General features: G+C 44.2%; 1 pseudogene across 1 annotated transcript in view; it reads left to right on the plus strand.

Annotated features, from left to right (window-relative positions):
• The window catches only part of LOC147697001 (suppressor of tumorigenicity 14 protein homolog), a 381,221-nt pseudogene that overhangs the window by 170,528 nt on the left and 192,135 nt on the right, over positions 1-18,558 (plus strand). The window contains exon 9 of the transcript XR_015299131.1: positions 18,129-18,226. The product of XR_015299131.1 is annotated as a suppressor of tumorigenicity 14 protein homolog (transcript). The remainder of the gene's footprint in view (positions 1-18,128; positions 18,227-18,558) is intronic.

Here is an 18,558-nt window from a genome sequence, read left to right on the forward strand (position 1 = left end):
TTGCTCTTCACAGCATCCAGGACCCCACTCTTTTAAAAAAAAGACTGAAAACTTTCCTTTTCATTAAACCAGCCCTCCTTCCTTCGCCTCTCAGGGTGCGCTGGGACACTCCTCGGAGTATCTGTGCACGTTACAAGCTTCAATAACATAACATAACATAGTCCATGTTGCAGAGCAAGCCCCTTGCCCTTTACTTATATAGGTAATTAATCTGTTGTTGATTTGAATATTCACATAAAGTTGCTGCCAAAAATAATATAGATTATTGTTGGAAAACATGTTTAAAATAGTTTGAATCTTTTTATTTAATTGTAGTTTTTTTATCTCGTCTACTGCTTTGAAGCAGTGTCTGTGACATTTACTCCTATATGTTTAGGTCATTGTTGTTGCTGTTTTCTGTTGAGTTGACATTGTCTTGCATTTCCCACACCGCTTTTGCCCTAGCTGGGATCTAATTCCAGGACAATGCATCTCCCCCCCGCCCCACCCGTTGAGAGACACCCATGAAAAAATAAAATTTATTTATTTATTTAGAGAATTTGTAAAGCGCGAACTGACACCTTGCAGGCTTCCTGGCGCTGGAAAATACTCTGTTGACGGTAGACCGGGAGAACAGTTGGGCTGACAATTTATTTGGGGAAGAGCCAAGTTTTAATGCGTCTCCTAAAAGGGAGAAGCTGTGGAGTCTGACGTATGTCAGTGGGTAGGGTGTTCCAAAGCTTGGCCGCGGCTACGCTGAACGATCGGCCCCCTGTTCTAGTTCTATTAAATCTGGGTACCTTTACCAGGCAAGCAGAAGAAGAACGTAGGTTTCTCGCAGGTATGTACCATTGGAACAGGGCTTGCAGAGGTTTGGGTCCAAGTCCATGCAGAGCCTTGAAGACAATGCAGAGGGACTTGAATGCCACTCTTTGTTTCAGGGGCAGCCAGTGGAGCTCTGCCAGAGCAGCTGTGGCTGAGGCCCTCCTCGTCCAGCCAAGAGCCAGCTTGGCGGCGGCAGATTGGATTCGCTGAAGTCGATCCAGCATCGTAACTGGAGACTCCAGGAGCAGGGCGTTACAGTAATCAAGGCGACTGAGTATCGTGCACCTGACTATCGATGCCCTGGCTGGTGCCGGGAGAAGAGGCAAGATTTTCCGCAGTGATCGGAGCAGGGCAGTGCAGATCCCCACAGTTTTTGTCACCTGGGTTTCCATGCTTAGGTTGTTGTTCAACATGGCTCCCAGGTTGCGCACGGAAGGCACTGGTAGAGGTTTGACACTGAACTCCGGGGGCCAGAATTCATGTGGGAACTGACGGGGTATCTTAGTGCCGGAGCAGAAAAGGACCTCCGTTTTCGCGGCGTTGAACTGGAGGGAGTTACTATGTAGCCATCTGGCCGTCTCTCTTAAGCAGTCGTGGAATGTTGAGAACGGAATGGCATCTTCACCTTCCCACGAGAGAATGAGCTGTGTATCATCCGCGTAATTAATTGTTTTGACCCCAAATGATTGGATCAATTTAATTAGCGGTATAAGGTACACATTGAAGAGGATAGGGCTGATGGAGGAGCCCTGGGGGACTCCCTGGGGAACTGCTGCAAAGGCGGACCGGAAGGGGGGGAGAGAGACAGCCTGTCTTCTGTCTCGAAGATAGGAGTGAAGCCAAAGCAATGCAGTGCCTTCCACTCCTACTTCCATAAGTCTCTGCATCAGCCTGGCGTGGTTGACCGTGTCGAATGCGGCAGACAGGTCCAGCAGTATCAAAGCCACTGGCTGGTTCCTGTCCGCACGCATTCGAAGGTCTTCCATGGCGGTCAAAACTGCTGTTTCTGTGCCGTGAGCGGGACGAAAACCGAACTGGTAGTCGTCAAGGAGGTTGTTTTGTTCCAGGTGGGTAGACAGACATGAACTGACCCAACGCTCGGCGACCTTTGCTGGAAATGGCAGCAGGGAAATGGGTCGGTAATTGGAAAGACAGTCTGGGCTCAGGGAGGGTTTCTTTAAAAGGGGAGTGACTAGTGCCTGTTTCCAAGGGGTGGGAACAAGGCCACTCTGCAGGGACTGATTGCAGATTAGGCGCATGGTGTCAAAAAGTTCCGTACCGAAGTTTTTCCATATTTTTGGAGGTAGGGGGTCAAGTGGGGAGCCTGAGGTGATACCAAGCACAAGTCTTTCAAACTCGACAGCCGGGATCGGAGGGAATGCCTCCATTCTTGCCAGAGGGCCAGAGCCAGGGAGCGACAGGTTCCGAGGGCTGGTGTCTGGTCTCGGCAATTCATTGGTTTCAAGTGAGGGGGGTGATTCCAGGTTATGGATAATAGTGTTTATTTTATTAATAAAGAACTCTGCAAGGTCATTGCAGAGGGCTTGGGTGGGAGGTTGTGTGGTGGTGACACAGTCCGGGTTGGACAGATTTTTGAGTATTTGAAAAATACTCTTTGAGCTGTTTGTGGCATTGGAAATAATGGAGCAATAATGTTTAGTCTTGTTGAGGGCAATGGCAGTTTTATACTTCCGGAGGTGTGTTTTCCAGATGGTTTTATGAGTGTCAGAGTAATCCTGCCTCCATTTTCTCTCAGCATGCCTACAAGCTAGTTTGAGAGCTCTTAAGGAGTCATCAAACCAGGGGGCCGGAGCTCGTCTCTGGGGTTTACCCTTTTTCAGTGGGACGAGGTGATCCGTAGTACTGGAAATCCTTGAACAAAGGGAAAGATAGTTAGCCTCCACCGATTGTGTAGTAGAGAAAGTGTCCTCTACCTTAAACACTGGGCCATTCAGCCTGAGTTTGTCTAGGACCTTCCAGTCTCTGTATGGAGGTATATGACCGTGGAAGGCCGATTTGCCATACCTGCTGCCTACTATGTGAAATTTGATCAGGGCATGATCAGTCCAGCACATTGGTAGAATGTCACTCAGAATAGCCAGCTGTGGGGAGGAAAAAATTAAATCTAGTTGGTGCCCTGCTATGTGAGTGGGTTTGTCCACTAGCTGGGAGAGTTTCAATCCTTCGCAAGACACTAGGAGATTGTTGAGGGCGGAATCTAGGCTGCCGTTGGGCCAAAGGTTAAAGTCGCCCAGGACAATCAAGTTGTTGTGGGTGGTAGCCATATTGGTGATGGTGGTGAGAAGCGACTGCTGCTGAGTAGCGTTAAACGTTCCCGGCGGACGGTAACAGATCACCGCTGTAAAGGTAGTACCGAGTTGACAGTCCATTGAAAGGCCGATTATTTCGGTCCCGACCACTGGGTCCATGGCAATAGTTTTGACTGACCAGGATGCTCTGTAGATTGCACCAACACCACCGCCCCGCCCCTTAGGTCGAGGGAGATGCAGGATCTTGAAGTCTTGTGGACAGGCCCAGTCCAGATCTATGTTGCAGTCGGAGTGGGTCCATGTTTCCGTGAGGAATAGAACATCAAGATGATGATTGACTATGAGCAGGGCGATTTCGTGGGCGTGTTTGGGCAAGGACCTTACATTCAGCAAGCCGGCTGTGATTAAGCCTTTGCGCGCGAAGTCGTGCAGAGGATAGGCGGTGTCTTGGAAGGTCAAATGCCCCTCATGGGCAAAGTCTCTACGGAGGAGTAGAGCCTCGCGCGTCAAGTGAGGTGTGTTGCTGGTGGACGGGGATATCAGGGCCGACAGTGGCTCACCAGGCGCTGCCGAGGCGCGGACGAGCGCAGACGAGCTTGCCTTAAGCGCGCCTTCGGCGCGCAAACGGCGCTCCCGCTGCGCTCGACCGCTGCGCTTGTGTGGCCGACACATTTATGGCGATGTTGTGGGCGTGGCCTCGCAGGGGGCGTGGCTCGCCTTCGAACCGCGATGGCGGGTGATTAGAGATTCCTGTCTCAGCGCTGATTGCCGCTGTCTCAGGAGTGCCTAGAGGGTCTGCTGGCGCGTGATGCAGCGCTTTAGTGCAGGTGAGTTTAAAAGTTACATACACAAAATACGAGTGAATTTTTTAAAAAATGGCGTAAGAGTACCGTCCTCCGGCTTTCCGCCTCAGAGGAGTTTTCAAATGAGGTTTAGTCGCGCTGCAGGCAGCGTTTATAAGAGCTCCTTGGTGGGCGTGGCCTCGCAGGGGGCGTGGCTCGCCTTCGAACCGCGATGGCGGGTGATTAGAGATTCCTGTCTCAGCGCTGATTGCCGCTGTCTCAGGAGTGCCTAGAGGGTCTGCTGGCGCGTGAGGCAGCGCTTTAGTGCAGGTGAGTTTAAAAGTTACAAACACAAAATACGAGTGAATTTTTTTTAAAAAATGGCGTAAGAGTACCGTCCTCCGGCTTTCCGCCTCAGAGGAGTTTTCAAAAAAAAAAAAAAAAAAAAATGGCAATGAAATACATAATTTCATTGCCATTTTATTTTTCCAAGGTCCGCACCACACGCAGTGATTCGAATCTCAAGGCCACTTGGTGAGGTTCAGATAAAGATCTCTCTGGATATGCAGAATTTTGTGGAAAGGTCTGGATACTCCGAAAAATGGTCACTGAGCATCTACACACTCTATCTGCCCTCATGACTTCCTTAACAGCAGGTCTAACATTGGTTCTGTGTCTCCAACGAGACCCACCTTCAGTTGACCCATCTCCCAGTTCATCCATCATCAGTGGCGGCTGGTGAGTTTTGAACATGGTGAGGCGGAAAAGTTGTTGATGATTGCAAAGTCGTGAGTGAGCAAAGCAAACAAGCTCAACTGAAAATGTGGAAGTTACCCCACACGCAAGAACTTTCTTAAAATAAAGAGTAGTAATAGAGAGATGGGAGGAGAGGAGTGTGATGGGTACATATTAGCGAGAGAATGTGCAGTACAGGGAGGAGGAGGCGTTAGAAAGAGGGGAATATAAAGGCCAGATGAAGATGGGAGAAAACATGTGTAAGGAGGAGAGGTGTAAGCAGGAAGGAGGGAGAAGTGCAAGTAATAACTTTGCGAGCTCCATGGGCCTAATCTTCCATAGCAGCTGCTACTAATGGTCAGATACTTTTGTGTGGATTCTCTCTTGTTACCAACTGGCACAAGCTGCACCCGCTTACTGCCTTCTTTCTAGACTCTGTTTCAAGGCAACCCCAAAGTTTGGGTTTGCTCCTCGGTGCACAGCTGTATGAAAGCCCGTAGGTTTTTAGTCCAATTCATAAAGTGAAAACAAATGAGTTGTATTCAGAAAGCAATGGTGCTTTTTATTTTTCTTTCAGATCATTCTCTTCATGATCAAAATGTCTCTTGTATTCATTGTAAAATTTTTCCAGTACATTCTCTCAAGTGTTTAAATCACTGTAACGTATATTCCCAATGCATTTCGGGCGTAAACTTCGCCCTTCGTCAGGGGATAATTCTAAAAGTAAAGAAAGTATGTATGTCAATCAGCTATCTCTGTCCTTATGTACTATCTCAGAATCCATGCTTGACGTTATTACTGTTACTTTCATGCTGCGTGCTATAGGTGATTCTGTGAAATATAAATTGGCAAACCTCATCAAGCACGACATAGCAGCCTTAACGTTTCAACCAACGTCTAAAAGAAGCAATCTGACAATCAAAGAAAGAAACACATTACAAAATCTAGCTAATAATGCATCCATCACCTGCCAAAATGCAGACAAAGGAGGAACACTGGTGTTTATGGACACCTCATTCTACCAACATCAAGTCATTCTACATACGTCTGATGAGAACACTTATGCTGCCTTGGAAACAGATCCAACTACTGAATTTTCCACCATCCTGAGTAACATCATCATGAAAGCATTTGACAACGGCACAATAACTGACAAGGCGAAAAGATTCCTCATCCAAATTAATCTGAAAGCACCGATACTGTACATGGTGCCAAAAATACATAAACATCCCACAAGACCTCCCTTCAGACCGATAGTGTCAATCAAAGGCAGTAGCCACGAACCAATCGGCAAATTTTTAGACAAATACTTACAGTCATTTGTCATCGCTACAAGGTCCTACATCAGAGATACAACAAACTTCTTAGTTAAACTTGACACATGTTCCACCTTGTTCAAAGATGAAGAAATACAATTATGCACAGTGGATGTGCGATCTTTATACACATCCATTACTCACAATCTCGGCTTGGAAGCAGTAAAACAGGTACTCACCAATTCTACTCTGGATGGAGATTTGCAAGTATTACTGATGGAACAGCTGGTATTCACCTTGTATCATAGCTATTTTAACTTCAATGACAAGTGGTTTCTGCAACTCTGTGGCACATCTATGGGGAATTGCGCAGCTCCTGCGTATGCGAATCTCTTCATGAAATCTTTTGAAGAAACACACATTTTGAAGGATCGCAAATAAGAGGTGAGACCACTTTCAAGCCTCATTCTGATTTGAAATGGGTTACAAGCCCCCTTTGCATCTTGGAAAGGCATTTCCCAACCCTCAAAATGTATTTAGTATATTGCACCTCACACTTTTCCATTCGCCACCCATCATCCTTGTTTCCCCTGCCATCCTGTGTTTCCTTTGTCCCAAAGGGTAGCTGTTCCTGCCACGGCCAGTCATTTAACACCTACGTCAGAAGAGGAAATTTACCATTGTTGTGGTGAAGAGTCAGAATAAGAATGGCTGGGTATGTTTGTTCCCAACACAGGAATATGACTCAGACCACCTTTCTGGCTTGGGAAAATGGCTTTACTATAGTTTAGGACAAATTACGGAGATTGTTCTTCTTTTGATAATTCCTGACTTATGTTTTATCATGTGTTCACCCCCTCCAAATGTGGATATCCCCTCTGCATTGAGACACCATTTTATTTAATTTTTCCCATTAAAGTGACTGTATGAAAGGGGTAAACATAAATGAAATATAATGAAAACATCTAGATATTTATAGGATATGTGTTAGAGGGTGTTATTGAGGGGTAAGTATGTTATCTGTATGTAACAATGTATGTATAGGTGAATGACAGATAAGGGTGAGTGATTTTATGTTGCTTTTAGTGTGAGGGAGAGAGAAAGAAGGGGGTTTAAAATCTTACCTGCCACCATATTAATGTTGTCAGAAAGAAGCAGCTGATATAGGAGGTGTGGGTGCATTGTGGTGGAGGTGGAGGAGACAGCCTCCTCGAGGGGCACGAGATTGGGACAGTGCCCCTCCAGGAGAAGCTTACGCCAGCTGAATCCTGGAGAAATTCTCTTTTACCCACCTCCTCTCATCTTACCTTTTTGTTTACCCCCCACAGTTCGTGCCACCTTCCTCAATGCATCCACAGAGACTATCACCTCTTGACATAAGGCTGCTTTCAGTGTTCCAGAGAGGGTGAATGGCGGCATAGGTCTGAAGTTAGCCAAGACCTTTTAGTTTTACTAAAATTATATGTATAATGTACTTACTTGAGGGAGGTTTCAGACGTCTCTCTACCTCCATTGGTCTGTTCTTTTGTCATTCATTTTCTGGTTCCATCAAAAACAGCACAGGAAAGTTGATCAGCCCACTCCTGGCTAACTTCACTTTGAGTTCTACATTTAGCCCTTTCACAAGGAGAAATTTCTTATAATGATTTTATATTGGGAAGGGACATGTTTAGGGTGCTGCTTCCAAATACCGAATCGCAGTAGTATGTATGAATGTTTTGCGACCAAATTACGGTCACAAAACATTACTTTTTTACCAACATCTCAAAAGTGGTGGCAACTCATCGGAAAATGGGAAGGGGTCCATGAGGATCACAGGAGGCAACCTTTCCATCTGTTCTCCATCACTTATATGTACAACCACTGAGTGTCATGATCAGGACATAGTATCAATATATTTTCTTATGCTGTTGACACTCCTCTGCTTCACAAGTTCGATCAAAATTCCCAAACCTCCTTAGGAACACCAAAACATTGCCTTATGGACATCCAGAATTGGATGACTCATAATCATTTAAAGCTCCATAGAGCTAAAATTGAGGTGTGTGTCATTGAAGGAGCATCAGGAAGCTGGTTTTCCGATCTGAGGCCCCAGAAACCTGGAAGAACATCTCTACCTGGTATAGTAGGGAAGAACCCAGGGATTCCTTTTGATCAGCTCCTATAATTTCCGCGGGAAATCCATAAGGTCTGGACTAAAGGGCTTGGTACATTAAGATCCATCAGGAGAGCAAGATATTTTCTTCCCAATTATATATTTGCCCAAGTAGTTGCTACTTGTGTACTCCTACATAATAAGTACTGTAGCTCTATCTACATAGACTTGCCTCATTACACCCTGGCAAAAGTGCAGAACCTCCAAAACATGACTGTAAGACCTATCTGGGGTATAAAGAAATTCAAATACATCGCAAGTAGCAGAGCAAAACTGACTGAATGTTGTTTGAGAAAATGATTAAATAAAAAAGTACCCGCAATTTGTACATAGAGTTTTTACAACTCTAGGCCTTCTTTCCTCTCAGAACCGATTGTTTCACACTTCTCAACTGGAATCTCAGAGATTATTGTTTCATATGTACCAGCTAAAAATATAATTGCAATTCAGTACTGCTCTATTTACCAGACTACCCAAGATCCATAGAGCTCAGACAGAAGGAAAGCCTTTTAGGCGGGGTGGGGCAAGGATTTGAAATAGTCTTCCGTTGAAAGCAGAGTCATTCGAAATTCATGTAGAGTCAATGAGAATGGTCCAGGCCTGTTGTCCACTGAATTCTTAGTTTCATAGACTGTGGGACAGATTTACAAGAGCTGACGCATCTCTGCATATTAGCAGAGATGCGTCAGTTCGTTTGCGTCACGCAAAACAACCTTTGTGCTACCATTTGCAATGCGGCGCGCCATGGTGCAAGGATTGGCAAATGCATGACGCATCTGTTAAAGTAAATGGAACACATTGCTGGAGTTGTGTCGCAAGCACAACGCAACTCCAGCAATGCTCAGGAATTCCTATTCCTATTATGCTGTGTCACTCCTTACACCTGCTTTATGCAGGCGTAAGGTTTTGACGCAGTGGCCTCGTAGAAGTGGCGCTGTACAAGTGATGCAGTGAAATCTTGTAGATTTCACTGCATCACTTTTACAAGGCTTTCTTGCGTTGGAACGCCCATCTGCATACATTATACCTGACGCAGGTATAATGTAGCACAGGGTTTTACAACATGACGCATCTCTCTAGATGAGTCGCGTTGTAAATGTGTTGCAACGTGGTGCATTTTTTACGACGCTACTGTGCCACAAAAGTGACACAACCGCGGCGTAAAAGTGCAGTTAGGGGCTTGTAAATCAGCCCCTATGTTTTTACTTGAGCTTCTTATTTGGGAGTAGCACAATAGTAGATTGATGAATATTTAGATTTAGTGGTGATTTCTTTTTCTGTTTTTTATTAATGTACGATAAAAGGAAATCCCTTTATCACAAACAGGGAAGAACTTCAGGCAGGAGAACTGCGTTGGTGTGTGCTCCTTTTCAAGTACCTCTCTATGCAGTTCTGCAGACACACACTTTTTGAAGTGTGATGCTTCTCACAGCAGGGTAGTCTCCAGCCTAAAGCATTCACTACAGAGGCACAAAGAGGTGTAAACTGTCTGCACCTGGCTATGAACAGCTACAAAGACAGTAATAAGGAAAGATACAAAAGGGCTGTTTTAACTAAAAGACCCTTCACACTCTGAGCAACTGACTGCAGATCCCGCCATCTACCAATTGGAGTGTCCCGGGAAGGACCTAATCACATTTCTATAGGATCCTTGCCTCCATTGTCCTTGCTTCACTGTTTAGATCTCCTCCCTCCTGCATCCTGATACACTTCCACTGTCTAGGGTATCAGCACTACCCCCGATAGATGCATAGGAACAGGCCAGGGATGTTAAAAAAGGAACCTGTAGGTCTTCATAACTCTGCATCACTTATACATACAATGCATATACTACAATAGCCACATACACAACAAACACTTGGATGGAAGTATGGGACAAAACATGGTATAGATCTGACTGTGCATTGACAAGACAATCTCAGACAGTGCCAAATAACTGATTCTAGTGAGTGAGTAAAACGTTAAAAAAAACTTTAATTTACAGAATAGAGTGAGAAGATCTTTAAATTAGACTTTTTTTGTGCCAACTTCCCTTGTGCAGCATGCAGACCCTGTAGCAAGGTTGGGCTACTCCAGGCTGTGTTTGAAAGTGCTGTCCAAGGTATCGCACACAACAGGCTAGGGTGCTTAATATTTAAATGATATGTACATTAATAAATATGGGCCACTAGGTATAATGTTGTTTCTTTCTAAAGATTACATTTTCCGACTGCTTGCTGTCTTTTAAAGCCTTCTCACACTATGCTCCTAATAGCCTGCATGAAACAATGACCTTGAAGTACTTTCTTCAGAGTGATCCTCTTCTTTTCTTCCATGCTCTACATACCTTCTCTATCTGAGTGTAGTCTCCTCCCTGTCTCATACCTGCCTGTCTCAATCCTTCCTATTGTAATTCTTCAATTGGCTGGCACCTTATTTCAGAGATGTTAACCGTTCCCAATGATGGTCATCGCAGTGGCCTCTGCTTGCTTCCACATCCTTCACAATCAGAGAAAGATATTCACATGGCTCTCCGTCAACAACAGGAAAACCGTCAGCTAATCACAAGCTGACTCGACTATGGCAACACGCTCTATGCAGGATTCTCCACCCAACTCCTAAAAAGACTCCATATGATACAGATCCCAGCTGCCAGACTCATCCTCAACCTCCCCAAATGGACCCACATCAATCCTTACCTCAGGAACCTTCCCTAGCTACCTGTCCAGAAAAGATGCCAATTCAAGATACTTATACATGCCTAAAGGAACTCCATGACCCAGGACAAGCATGCATCAACCACGGCCTGAACTACTACCAATCCTCCACCTGTCTCCCTCTCCCTAATTCACACTCCCCACATTCGTCAAAGCCAGAACAGGGGGGTTGCTTCTTCTCCTGCCTTGCCACCAAATCCTGGAACAACCTTCCCCCACCTCCAAACAGCTCTGCAAATCCTGATTTATTGATGTCCTCTTTAAATCCCATCCCTGTAATCTAAAATGTGTTAATCTCCACCATCCTATCTCACCAATCATTTACCTGAGATCACATAGCCCCGGCTAATGATCACATCTACCTGATATTAATTTACCACTAAATATCTGGAGTAAATGCATGTTATTTTGTTTAGGGAGCACAGAACTAATTGCATTAATCAACAATAACCACTAAATGAACCACTTACCTTGGGTTCTAGAGCAGCAAGCCACTAACTGTAAAATGCTTCAACACCTCGTCAAAGGTAGTAAGTGCTATATAAATCCAATTACATTCTTGGTTTCATAGGCTATGTTCCCACCCAAGGTCCTTTTTCGGGAGGAGCCCACTATTAACGTATATTTCGATTTTGAGGTGATTTCTTTCTCTATGTTTGATTCATAATGTTTTATGTTGATTTATTGCACTTGTTACTCATCACTCTGTCCTGGTTGTATGATGGAACCTCACATGTCATAACCATGCACACCTTCACATTGCATCAATTACAACACAAGCATCTTTACCATGCATTTCTTAACCACAAAAAATAATCCATATATATAGGTAGATATAGTTAGGACCTAGTTTCCATAGGAAAAGCATGTTTTAGTTTGCTTATAACTTTGGCGCCATTTGACGATTCTTTATGTAATTGTCTCAAAAAAGAGCCCTCCTATATTTAGTTGCGGATGGAAGGTTTTGGGGTGTCCAAAGTGCATTTCTAATGTTATTTCCCATAGAGATTTTAGACATGGCTGCAGCCCGACCCTCTGAACGGAATTACACCAAATTTGGCATAAAGCTAGATCTTGGCAAAGAAAGATCTCTTTTTGTGACCTGGTGCAAATCCATTCAGCAGTTTTTGACATATTAAAGGGAAGAGAAATTTGTATATATATGTACATGGCTCCTTTAAGGATCCATCGAGGCGCTCTGAGAATCCACAAACAAACAGCAATCCCAGCGTTTGCTGTCGCAGACTAAATAGAAAGTTGTGGTTGTCGTGTTATAAATTGGGGTTCGGTCCTGAGGGATGATAATTCACATAAAATATAACAGAATTGGTTATGGTAGAGGTACCCTGACCCCATGGATGCAATATATGGGTCCGCAAGGGACCCATGATAGGCAAGAAATTGGCCACAAAACTATTTTTCCCGTATACGTGGATTCGCGGATCCACCGTGACACTCAATGTGGCCCGTGTCAAGTTCAGCAGATCTGCAAATGTGGCTCTAAATTTAATAAACCACTCACAGACCCACACAGACATTCACACTCACTCACATACCCACTCACACACTATCACATACCCACTCACAGACCCATTCACAGTCACACACCCACACAGGCACTCACACACCCACTCAGACACTCACAAACCCATTCACACACACACTCACGCACCCACTCATACACCCATTCACGCACTCACATGCCCAGTTACAGGCCCACACAGACATTCACACACCCACTCACAGACCAACACAGGCACTTGCACATCCACTCAGACACTCATACACCCAAGTACACTCTCATACAGCTAGTGACACTCCCACTCACAGACCCACGCCCTCACTATTACACCCACTCACACACCCAGCACATACTCACTTACACACCTATACATCCACTCACACACCCATAGAGCCAGTCACACACCAATTCAGAGACCCAGAAAAACATTTGCACACCCATTTGCACACCTATACATCCACTCACACACCAACTTAGAGAACTAGTCACATATCCACTCACAGACCTACAGAGGCACTTGTATGCCCACTCACATAACAATGTACACACTTATACAGCCAGTCTAACACATACTCACAGATTCACACAGCCATTTACATACCAACTCACACACACATACAGCCACTCACACAGCCACTCACTCACCCACAAGGCCACTCATAAACTCACACAGCCACTCATACACCTGTGTACATACCTACATAGCCACTCCCACACCAACTTACACACACACAGCCACTAACACACACTAGGACACCAACTTACACACCTACACAACCATTCACACACCCATTCTGCCACTCACTCACCCACTCAGACACTCATACAACCCCTCACATGCCCAGTCAGAGACCCAGACACCACTCACTCACATTTACAAACTCATGCAGACACTCACACACCCACTTACAGACCCAGAAAACCAGTCATACATCCACTCACAGACCAACACAGACACAAACACACACACTCTCATACCAGCACATACTCACACACATTATTACACACTCACACGTCCACTCACATACTCATGCAGCCATTTCCACACCATTTCAGAGATCCAGAAAACCACTTGCATACTCATTCACACACCGATACAGCCACTCACACACACACACTTATAGACCCAGAGAATCACTCTCACACCCAATCTTAGCCCCACACAAGTACTAACACTCCAGCGCACACAGCCACCATACACTCACACACCCAGTTAAAACCCACACAACCAAAGGTTTCATGGAAGTTATAGTTAGGTTCAGATTTTACACACACAAAACCATAGAAATCCAGCAGTTATAATTACAGCTATCTCAAATAACTATAACTGATGCCATAAGTTAACTATAGCTTGTGACCTTGCTATGCACTGCTAACTACCCCACATATTACATTACTCATGACATCTTCTATGGCATAATTGATTATATCACTGCACCATTTGAAGCACAATTATTTATGAGAAACTTGTGCAGGCGGGGTTACGAAGTTTCAGACTGAAGCCACTGCGTTTGCCCTGGCAAATTAGGTATGGGGGAGGTTTACCGAGATAGGTGAAACCTACATCTAGAGTCAGGGATAGAGTTAAAGCATTCACCACCCATTAGGTACATAGGTTTCGGGTATGGGGGACAGTAAGAGTATAGGTGAAGACAGGGGTGGCTGAGCTGGACATCAGCAGCTTGAGCACAAAGGCAATCATGACTTTGGAGAAGTACACAAAGAGACATCCTTAACTAGTCCATGTTTGAAACACAAATCACTCCTACAGACAATATACACCATACATCCATGTCCCAGACCATCTAAAGACAAATGACCCATGTTATGGGGACTGAATAGACCTTTACTTGGCAGACCGTGTAAACAGTCACCTCACAGGTGTACAGATAAAATACCAGTTCTCCTTAATGTATATAACCCTTCAACCACTATCTTTCACTTCAAAGCTTTAGTTGAGATGGCAATATAACCACTGTGTTTCATAACAAGGGTATGCTTTAAGTGCACCATGATATTTTTGCTGTCTTTTGTTTTTTTAGTTTTATATAGTGCAAACTAGTCCCAATACATCGGATATCAGAGTGCTTTACATGAGCACCAGTTTTGTTACAGATGGGCACATTCATTTTTGTTAGGCACGGGGAGATTAAGTGATTTTTCCAGAATCAGAGGATGCTGAGCATCGTTGCCGAGACTCAAACTTGTTTCTCCAGATTTGAGTATCGACCGCTCTAGCCGTAAAGCTACATCTTCTCCAGGACAAAACTCTGATGTAGTTCAGAAATCACTAGTGTGAGAAAGAAAATTATTGGTTGGGAGGTGGCAGTACACCACAAATGAAAATGTCACAATTCTTTTTAGGGCCTATAAAGATTTTAGTAATTTAACCCATAGCTCAGCACCTGGTAGCCATGGCAAAGAGCAAATAGGCTTAAATTGAGAAAATGTGTAAAGCATTTAAAAGTACCTAAAGAGTTAAAAAGTCAAAAACATAACAAAACTCCTGCTTCAATTTATAAAAATAGAGAATATATCAATTAACAAAATGACGCCAAAACTACAAAATTCCCTTAAGGGGAACTGGACATCTAAATTTTTTACGTTTTCAATGAAAATCACCCTGCACACTATTGAGAGCAAACTGCATTCACTTGGTTGCACTTGACTGGTACCTAAGGACAACTGTGATGAAGCATTGGTCAGACACTGAAACCAGACCTGCTCAGAAGATTTGCCTTGTTTGAATTAGAAGTTAAAATTGTTCAGCTAAGCTCAGCAAGTCAGCAGGCTGTGGCAGAGAAAGACCCGCAAGGCTGAATAGCTATCAAAAGAGTCCCGGTGAAGCCATTGACTTTTGACAGGAAAGCTCTGAGCCAGAGAAAATGACAAATTGCACCCACAGAAGGTACCTCGCAGGCCAGATACTTTTGGCAACGGTGTAGATTTCTCCCACCAAACATTGTCACTTTTATGAAGCTCTGATCACTCCATCGGGTTGAGGCTGCAAGCTGTACCGGAACAGGGCTCAACAAGGCCGGATACCATCTCCACAATATCCTGCTGGAATGCATTTACTGCTATGGGAAATCTCTGAGAGGAATCAACCTCATTCTTTGTCCCAGCAGCAAAGCACCTCTATCAGATTGACATGGCAAGTTTGTCCTGATCCTCTGGAAGTTTTTGGAGCCAAAAAGGTTTCTAAGTAGCAAGATTTTCAGGATTTTAGGAGGAGTGTATTCTGACTCAGCCAAAAGTTCCAGGACCTCTGAAGCAGCACTTGGGGTTCAAGACTCATTACAACAGAAGACACCACCAAGGTCCCGGGCAGGTGTAGAAAATAGCTTATAGTAGCTTGTTGTGTCCCTGTAGGTTAACAGAAGGTCAGCCAACTGATCATTTGAGACACCTTCTTGCAGTCTTTCCTTATTTTAACTTCGACAGGTCCATTTGTGTTCTGAAAAGGATGCCCAGAGGGGCCATCCATGGCACTGGAGTCAAGCTATCCTGGCTGACGAGGGGTAAAACCCTGAAACCGGTCTTAGGATGTTTGTTTCCAGTCCAGGGAGGACCTGGCCTTGCAGTTCAGGCTGGACTGTTACGATTGGGTGCAGGGTCAAGACTGATTTGTATATGGTTGGGTTCAAGTTTGAATGGCATGGAGAGCATAAGAACAATGGATTTAGGCCCAGATGACTGTACTGGGTTGTATGACATTGTTCTGCATTCTGTCCATCAATTGTTCTTTTCACATTTATGCCTGACACTAGCCTGTGGGTGGGGCTGACTCATGGAACCTCCTAGTAGGGAAAGAGTTCCCAGGGCTAACCCTACTCACTTATGCCGATCTTCTTGTGTGCCTTACGCAAGCAAACCCACTGTGCCCCTCTTTACATGAATCCAATATGGCAGAACTCGCCTTCTTGTGTACAGAGCGTGTATGCCCACCATAGAGGTGTGACCAGGGAATTGAGAATTCCCTCCACCTTGATCACTTCAAAAGAGTACTGGTGGCAGTTCCCATCCCACTGGGATCGGAGTTGGTCTGATTGGGGAACAAAAGAGGGTCCAGCACCAATGTCCACTAACATTTGCACAGAAGGTGATTCTGCCAGAAATACAGAACACCTCCCCACACCCAATGCCTTTGTCCCAGCTCTGGGAGCAAGTTCGAACATCACAAAGTGGGCTATTCAGATGCTGTATGACAGTTTAAGCTCATGCAAATGCGCCACCACAGGGCTAGGGAAAGGGTAGCTTTCTAAAAGTACCATTTCCAAAATATGTATCACAAATCCAACTTTACCAATGAATTGGGCTTATTTGAAAAGTTTTATAAAGTCTAAGAACTACTTTTGAATCCGCTTTCAAGCTGGAGATAACAAAAAAACAAATTCCTATTTTATCCCAATGTTTTCTTACTGAGCAGTTAACCCAGCTACATATATATAGCTTTAGGGGCACAGACCGGCTACATTGGTAGGCCTGCAGTCATGTTTGCACTATCACTGTAATGATAGGTGGTACAATGGATGCTTCAGTCCACTAGTGGTGTTTAACTTACATGCCCTTGGTGCACTTTGTACCAAATATTAGAGACTGCAGAGAGATGAATAGTCAACTTCAACATGTTTTTAGGGATCAGAGCACATGCACATCCTGATTAGTAGAGTCCCAGTGCACAGACTAAAAAAAAACAGCAACATCAGTCTAAACAAAATGGGACTGATATCGCAAAATAAGGCATTTTTCTACAACATGGAGCACTTCCAGTGATTTTGAATACCTATCGATCTAACAAGCAGGAAAAAAGAGGCATGGCTGAACAAAAAAACATATGAGACCAACACAGGGTCTAAAAATTATGCAGAGATCATTTTGCTACAGTCATCACATACAATTTAGATAATCCAACAATTCATCTGGACCAGGGGAAAATTTACTAACAATTTATGATGGGTTTGTATCACAAAAGTGATGGAAACCTGGAACAAAAGTGTAGTATTGGGATTTACTTTCCAACGCAAATCTTAATTTGCTTGGAAAGTAGTCTAAAGCAACTCAGTGTGCTACTGTGCGCTAATTTACATCAAGGGAGCATTCCCATGCAATCCCCCATGGAGTTTGGCACAAATCTCTGATTACTAATACTGGCAGACCTGGATTTGCTCGAAAACTTTATGCCTTCTCTAGGCAGGCATAACGTTTGAGAGAAAGCTTCTTTTCACTGTACTTTTCAGCACATACAAAGTTATAACAATATTAAATTATGTCCAAGGAGCATTGCACACACCCTTGCACCACAGTGAAAGCGTCTGTGATTTGGGGAAAAGGCAGTCTAAAGTGCACAAGCACAGGGGGGAGAGAAAAACAGGGCCATATCTTCAGCAGCAGCTCGCACAGGTAAGAGCGGTGGGGAGGTGGAGCAGGGCAAGATGGAGGGTCAATCGATGACGGGATAAGTAATAGCAAATAAATAAAAACACTTACTTTGCGTTCGCCACATTGCTGCGGCGGCAAGGTGCCCGGTGCAAAGTAGGTGGTTTTATGTATTTATTAATTTACTATTACTAAGCCCGTCGTATGTCAACTCCCACCCCATCCCCACCCCGCCCCGTCCCAGCGCTCTTAGATGAGTGAGCCCCCACTGCATATCTTAGACGATATGACCCTTTCATGTTTTTTCTCTTTCACACATCACTGCTGCATTGAGTGAATTAGTTGTAAATTTGCCACAAAGTTTATTACCAAACACCTAAAACAGTAGTCATTTGATTAAATAATATCTGTACCAAGTCTCTAAAAATTGCTTCTGGTGCACAATATAACCTATGCAAATGATTATTAATAACTCACATAGTATCATTAGAATTTTAACAAATAATTGTATATTTTTATATGTTTACAGCCTGTGGAGGACGTCTCACATCTTGGAATGGTTCTCTGAGCTCGCCTTACTACCCAAGTTACTATCCACCAAATATTGAGTGTAACTGGATTATAAAAGTAAGTGCATTCATTAAAAACTTTTATAGACTGGTTTTCCATTTGAATAAAATACATTCTAAAATGAGGTCAGACAAGTTGTGGTCTTGGCAATTTCTCATGTATCAGTCAAAAGGATGACATTAGATGCGACCAAGGGCCCAATTCACAAAGGCAGAATGGTGACCCGAGTACGATGTTGGTGAAACCGCTACAGTCTGTGGCAGTTTCACCACCATCGTAAGCAGGTTTTACGCCCACCACATTACAATGGTGGGCGTGTCTTTGGCAGTAGGTAAGACTGACTGCCACGGTTCAGATGAGCTCAAGGAGTCCGTCAGACAGGAATAATA

This window comes from Lissotriton vulgaris, chromosome 8, assembly GCF_964263255.1.
Source record: "Lissotriton vulgaris chromosome 8, aLisVul1.2, whole genome shotgun sequence".
In the NCBI taxonomy this organism is placed as follows: domain Eukaryota; kingdom Metazoa; phylum Chordata; class Amphibia; order Caudata; family Salamandridae; genus Lissotriton; species Lissotriton vulgaris.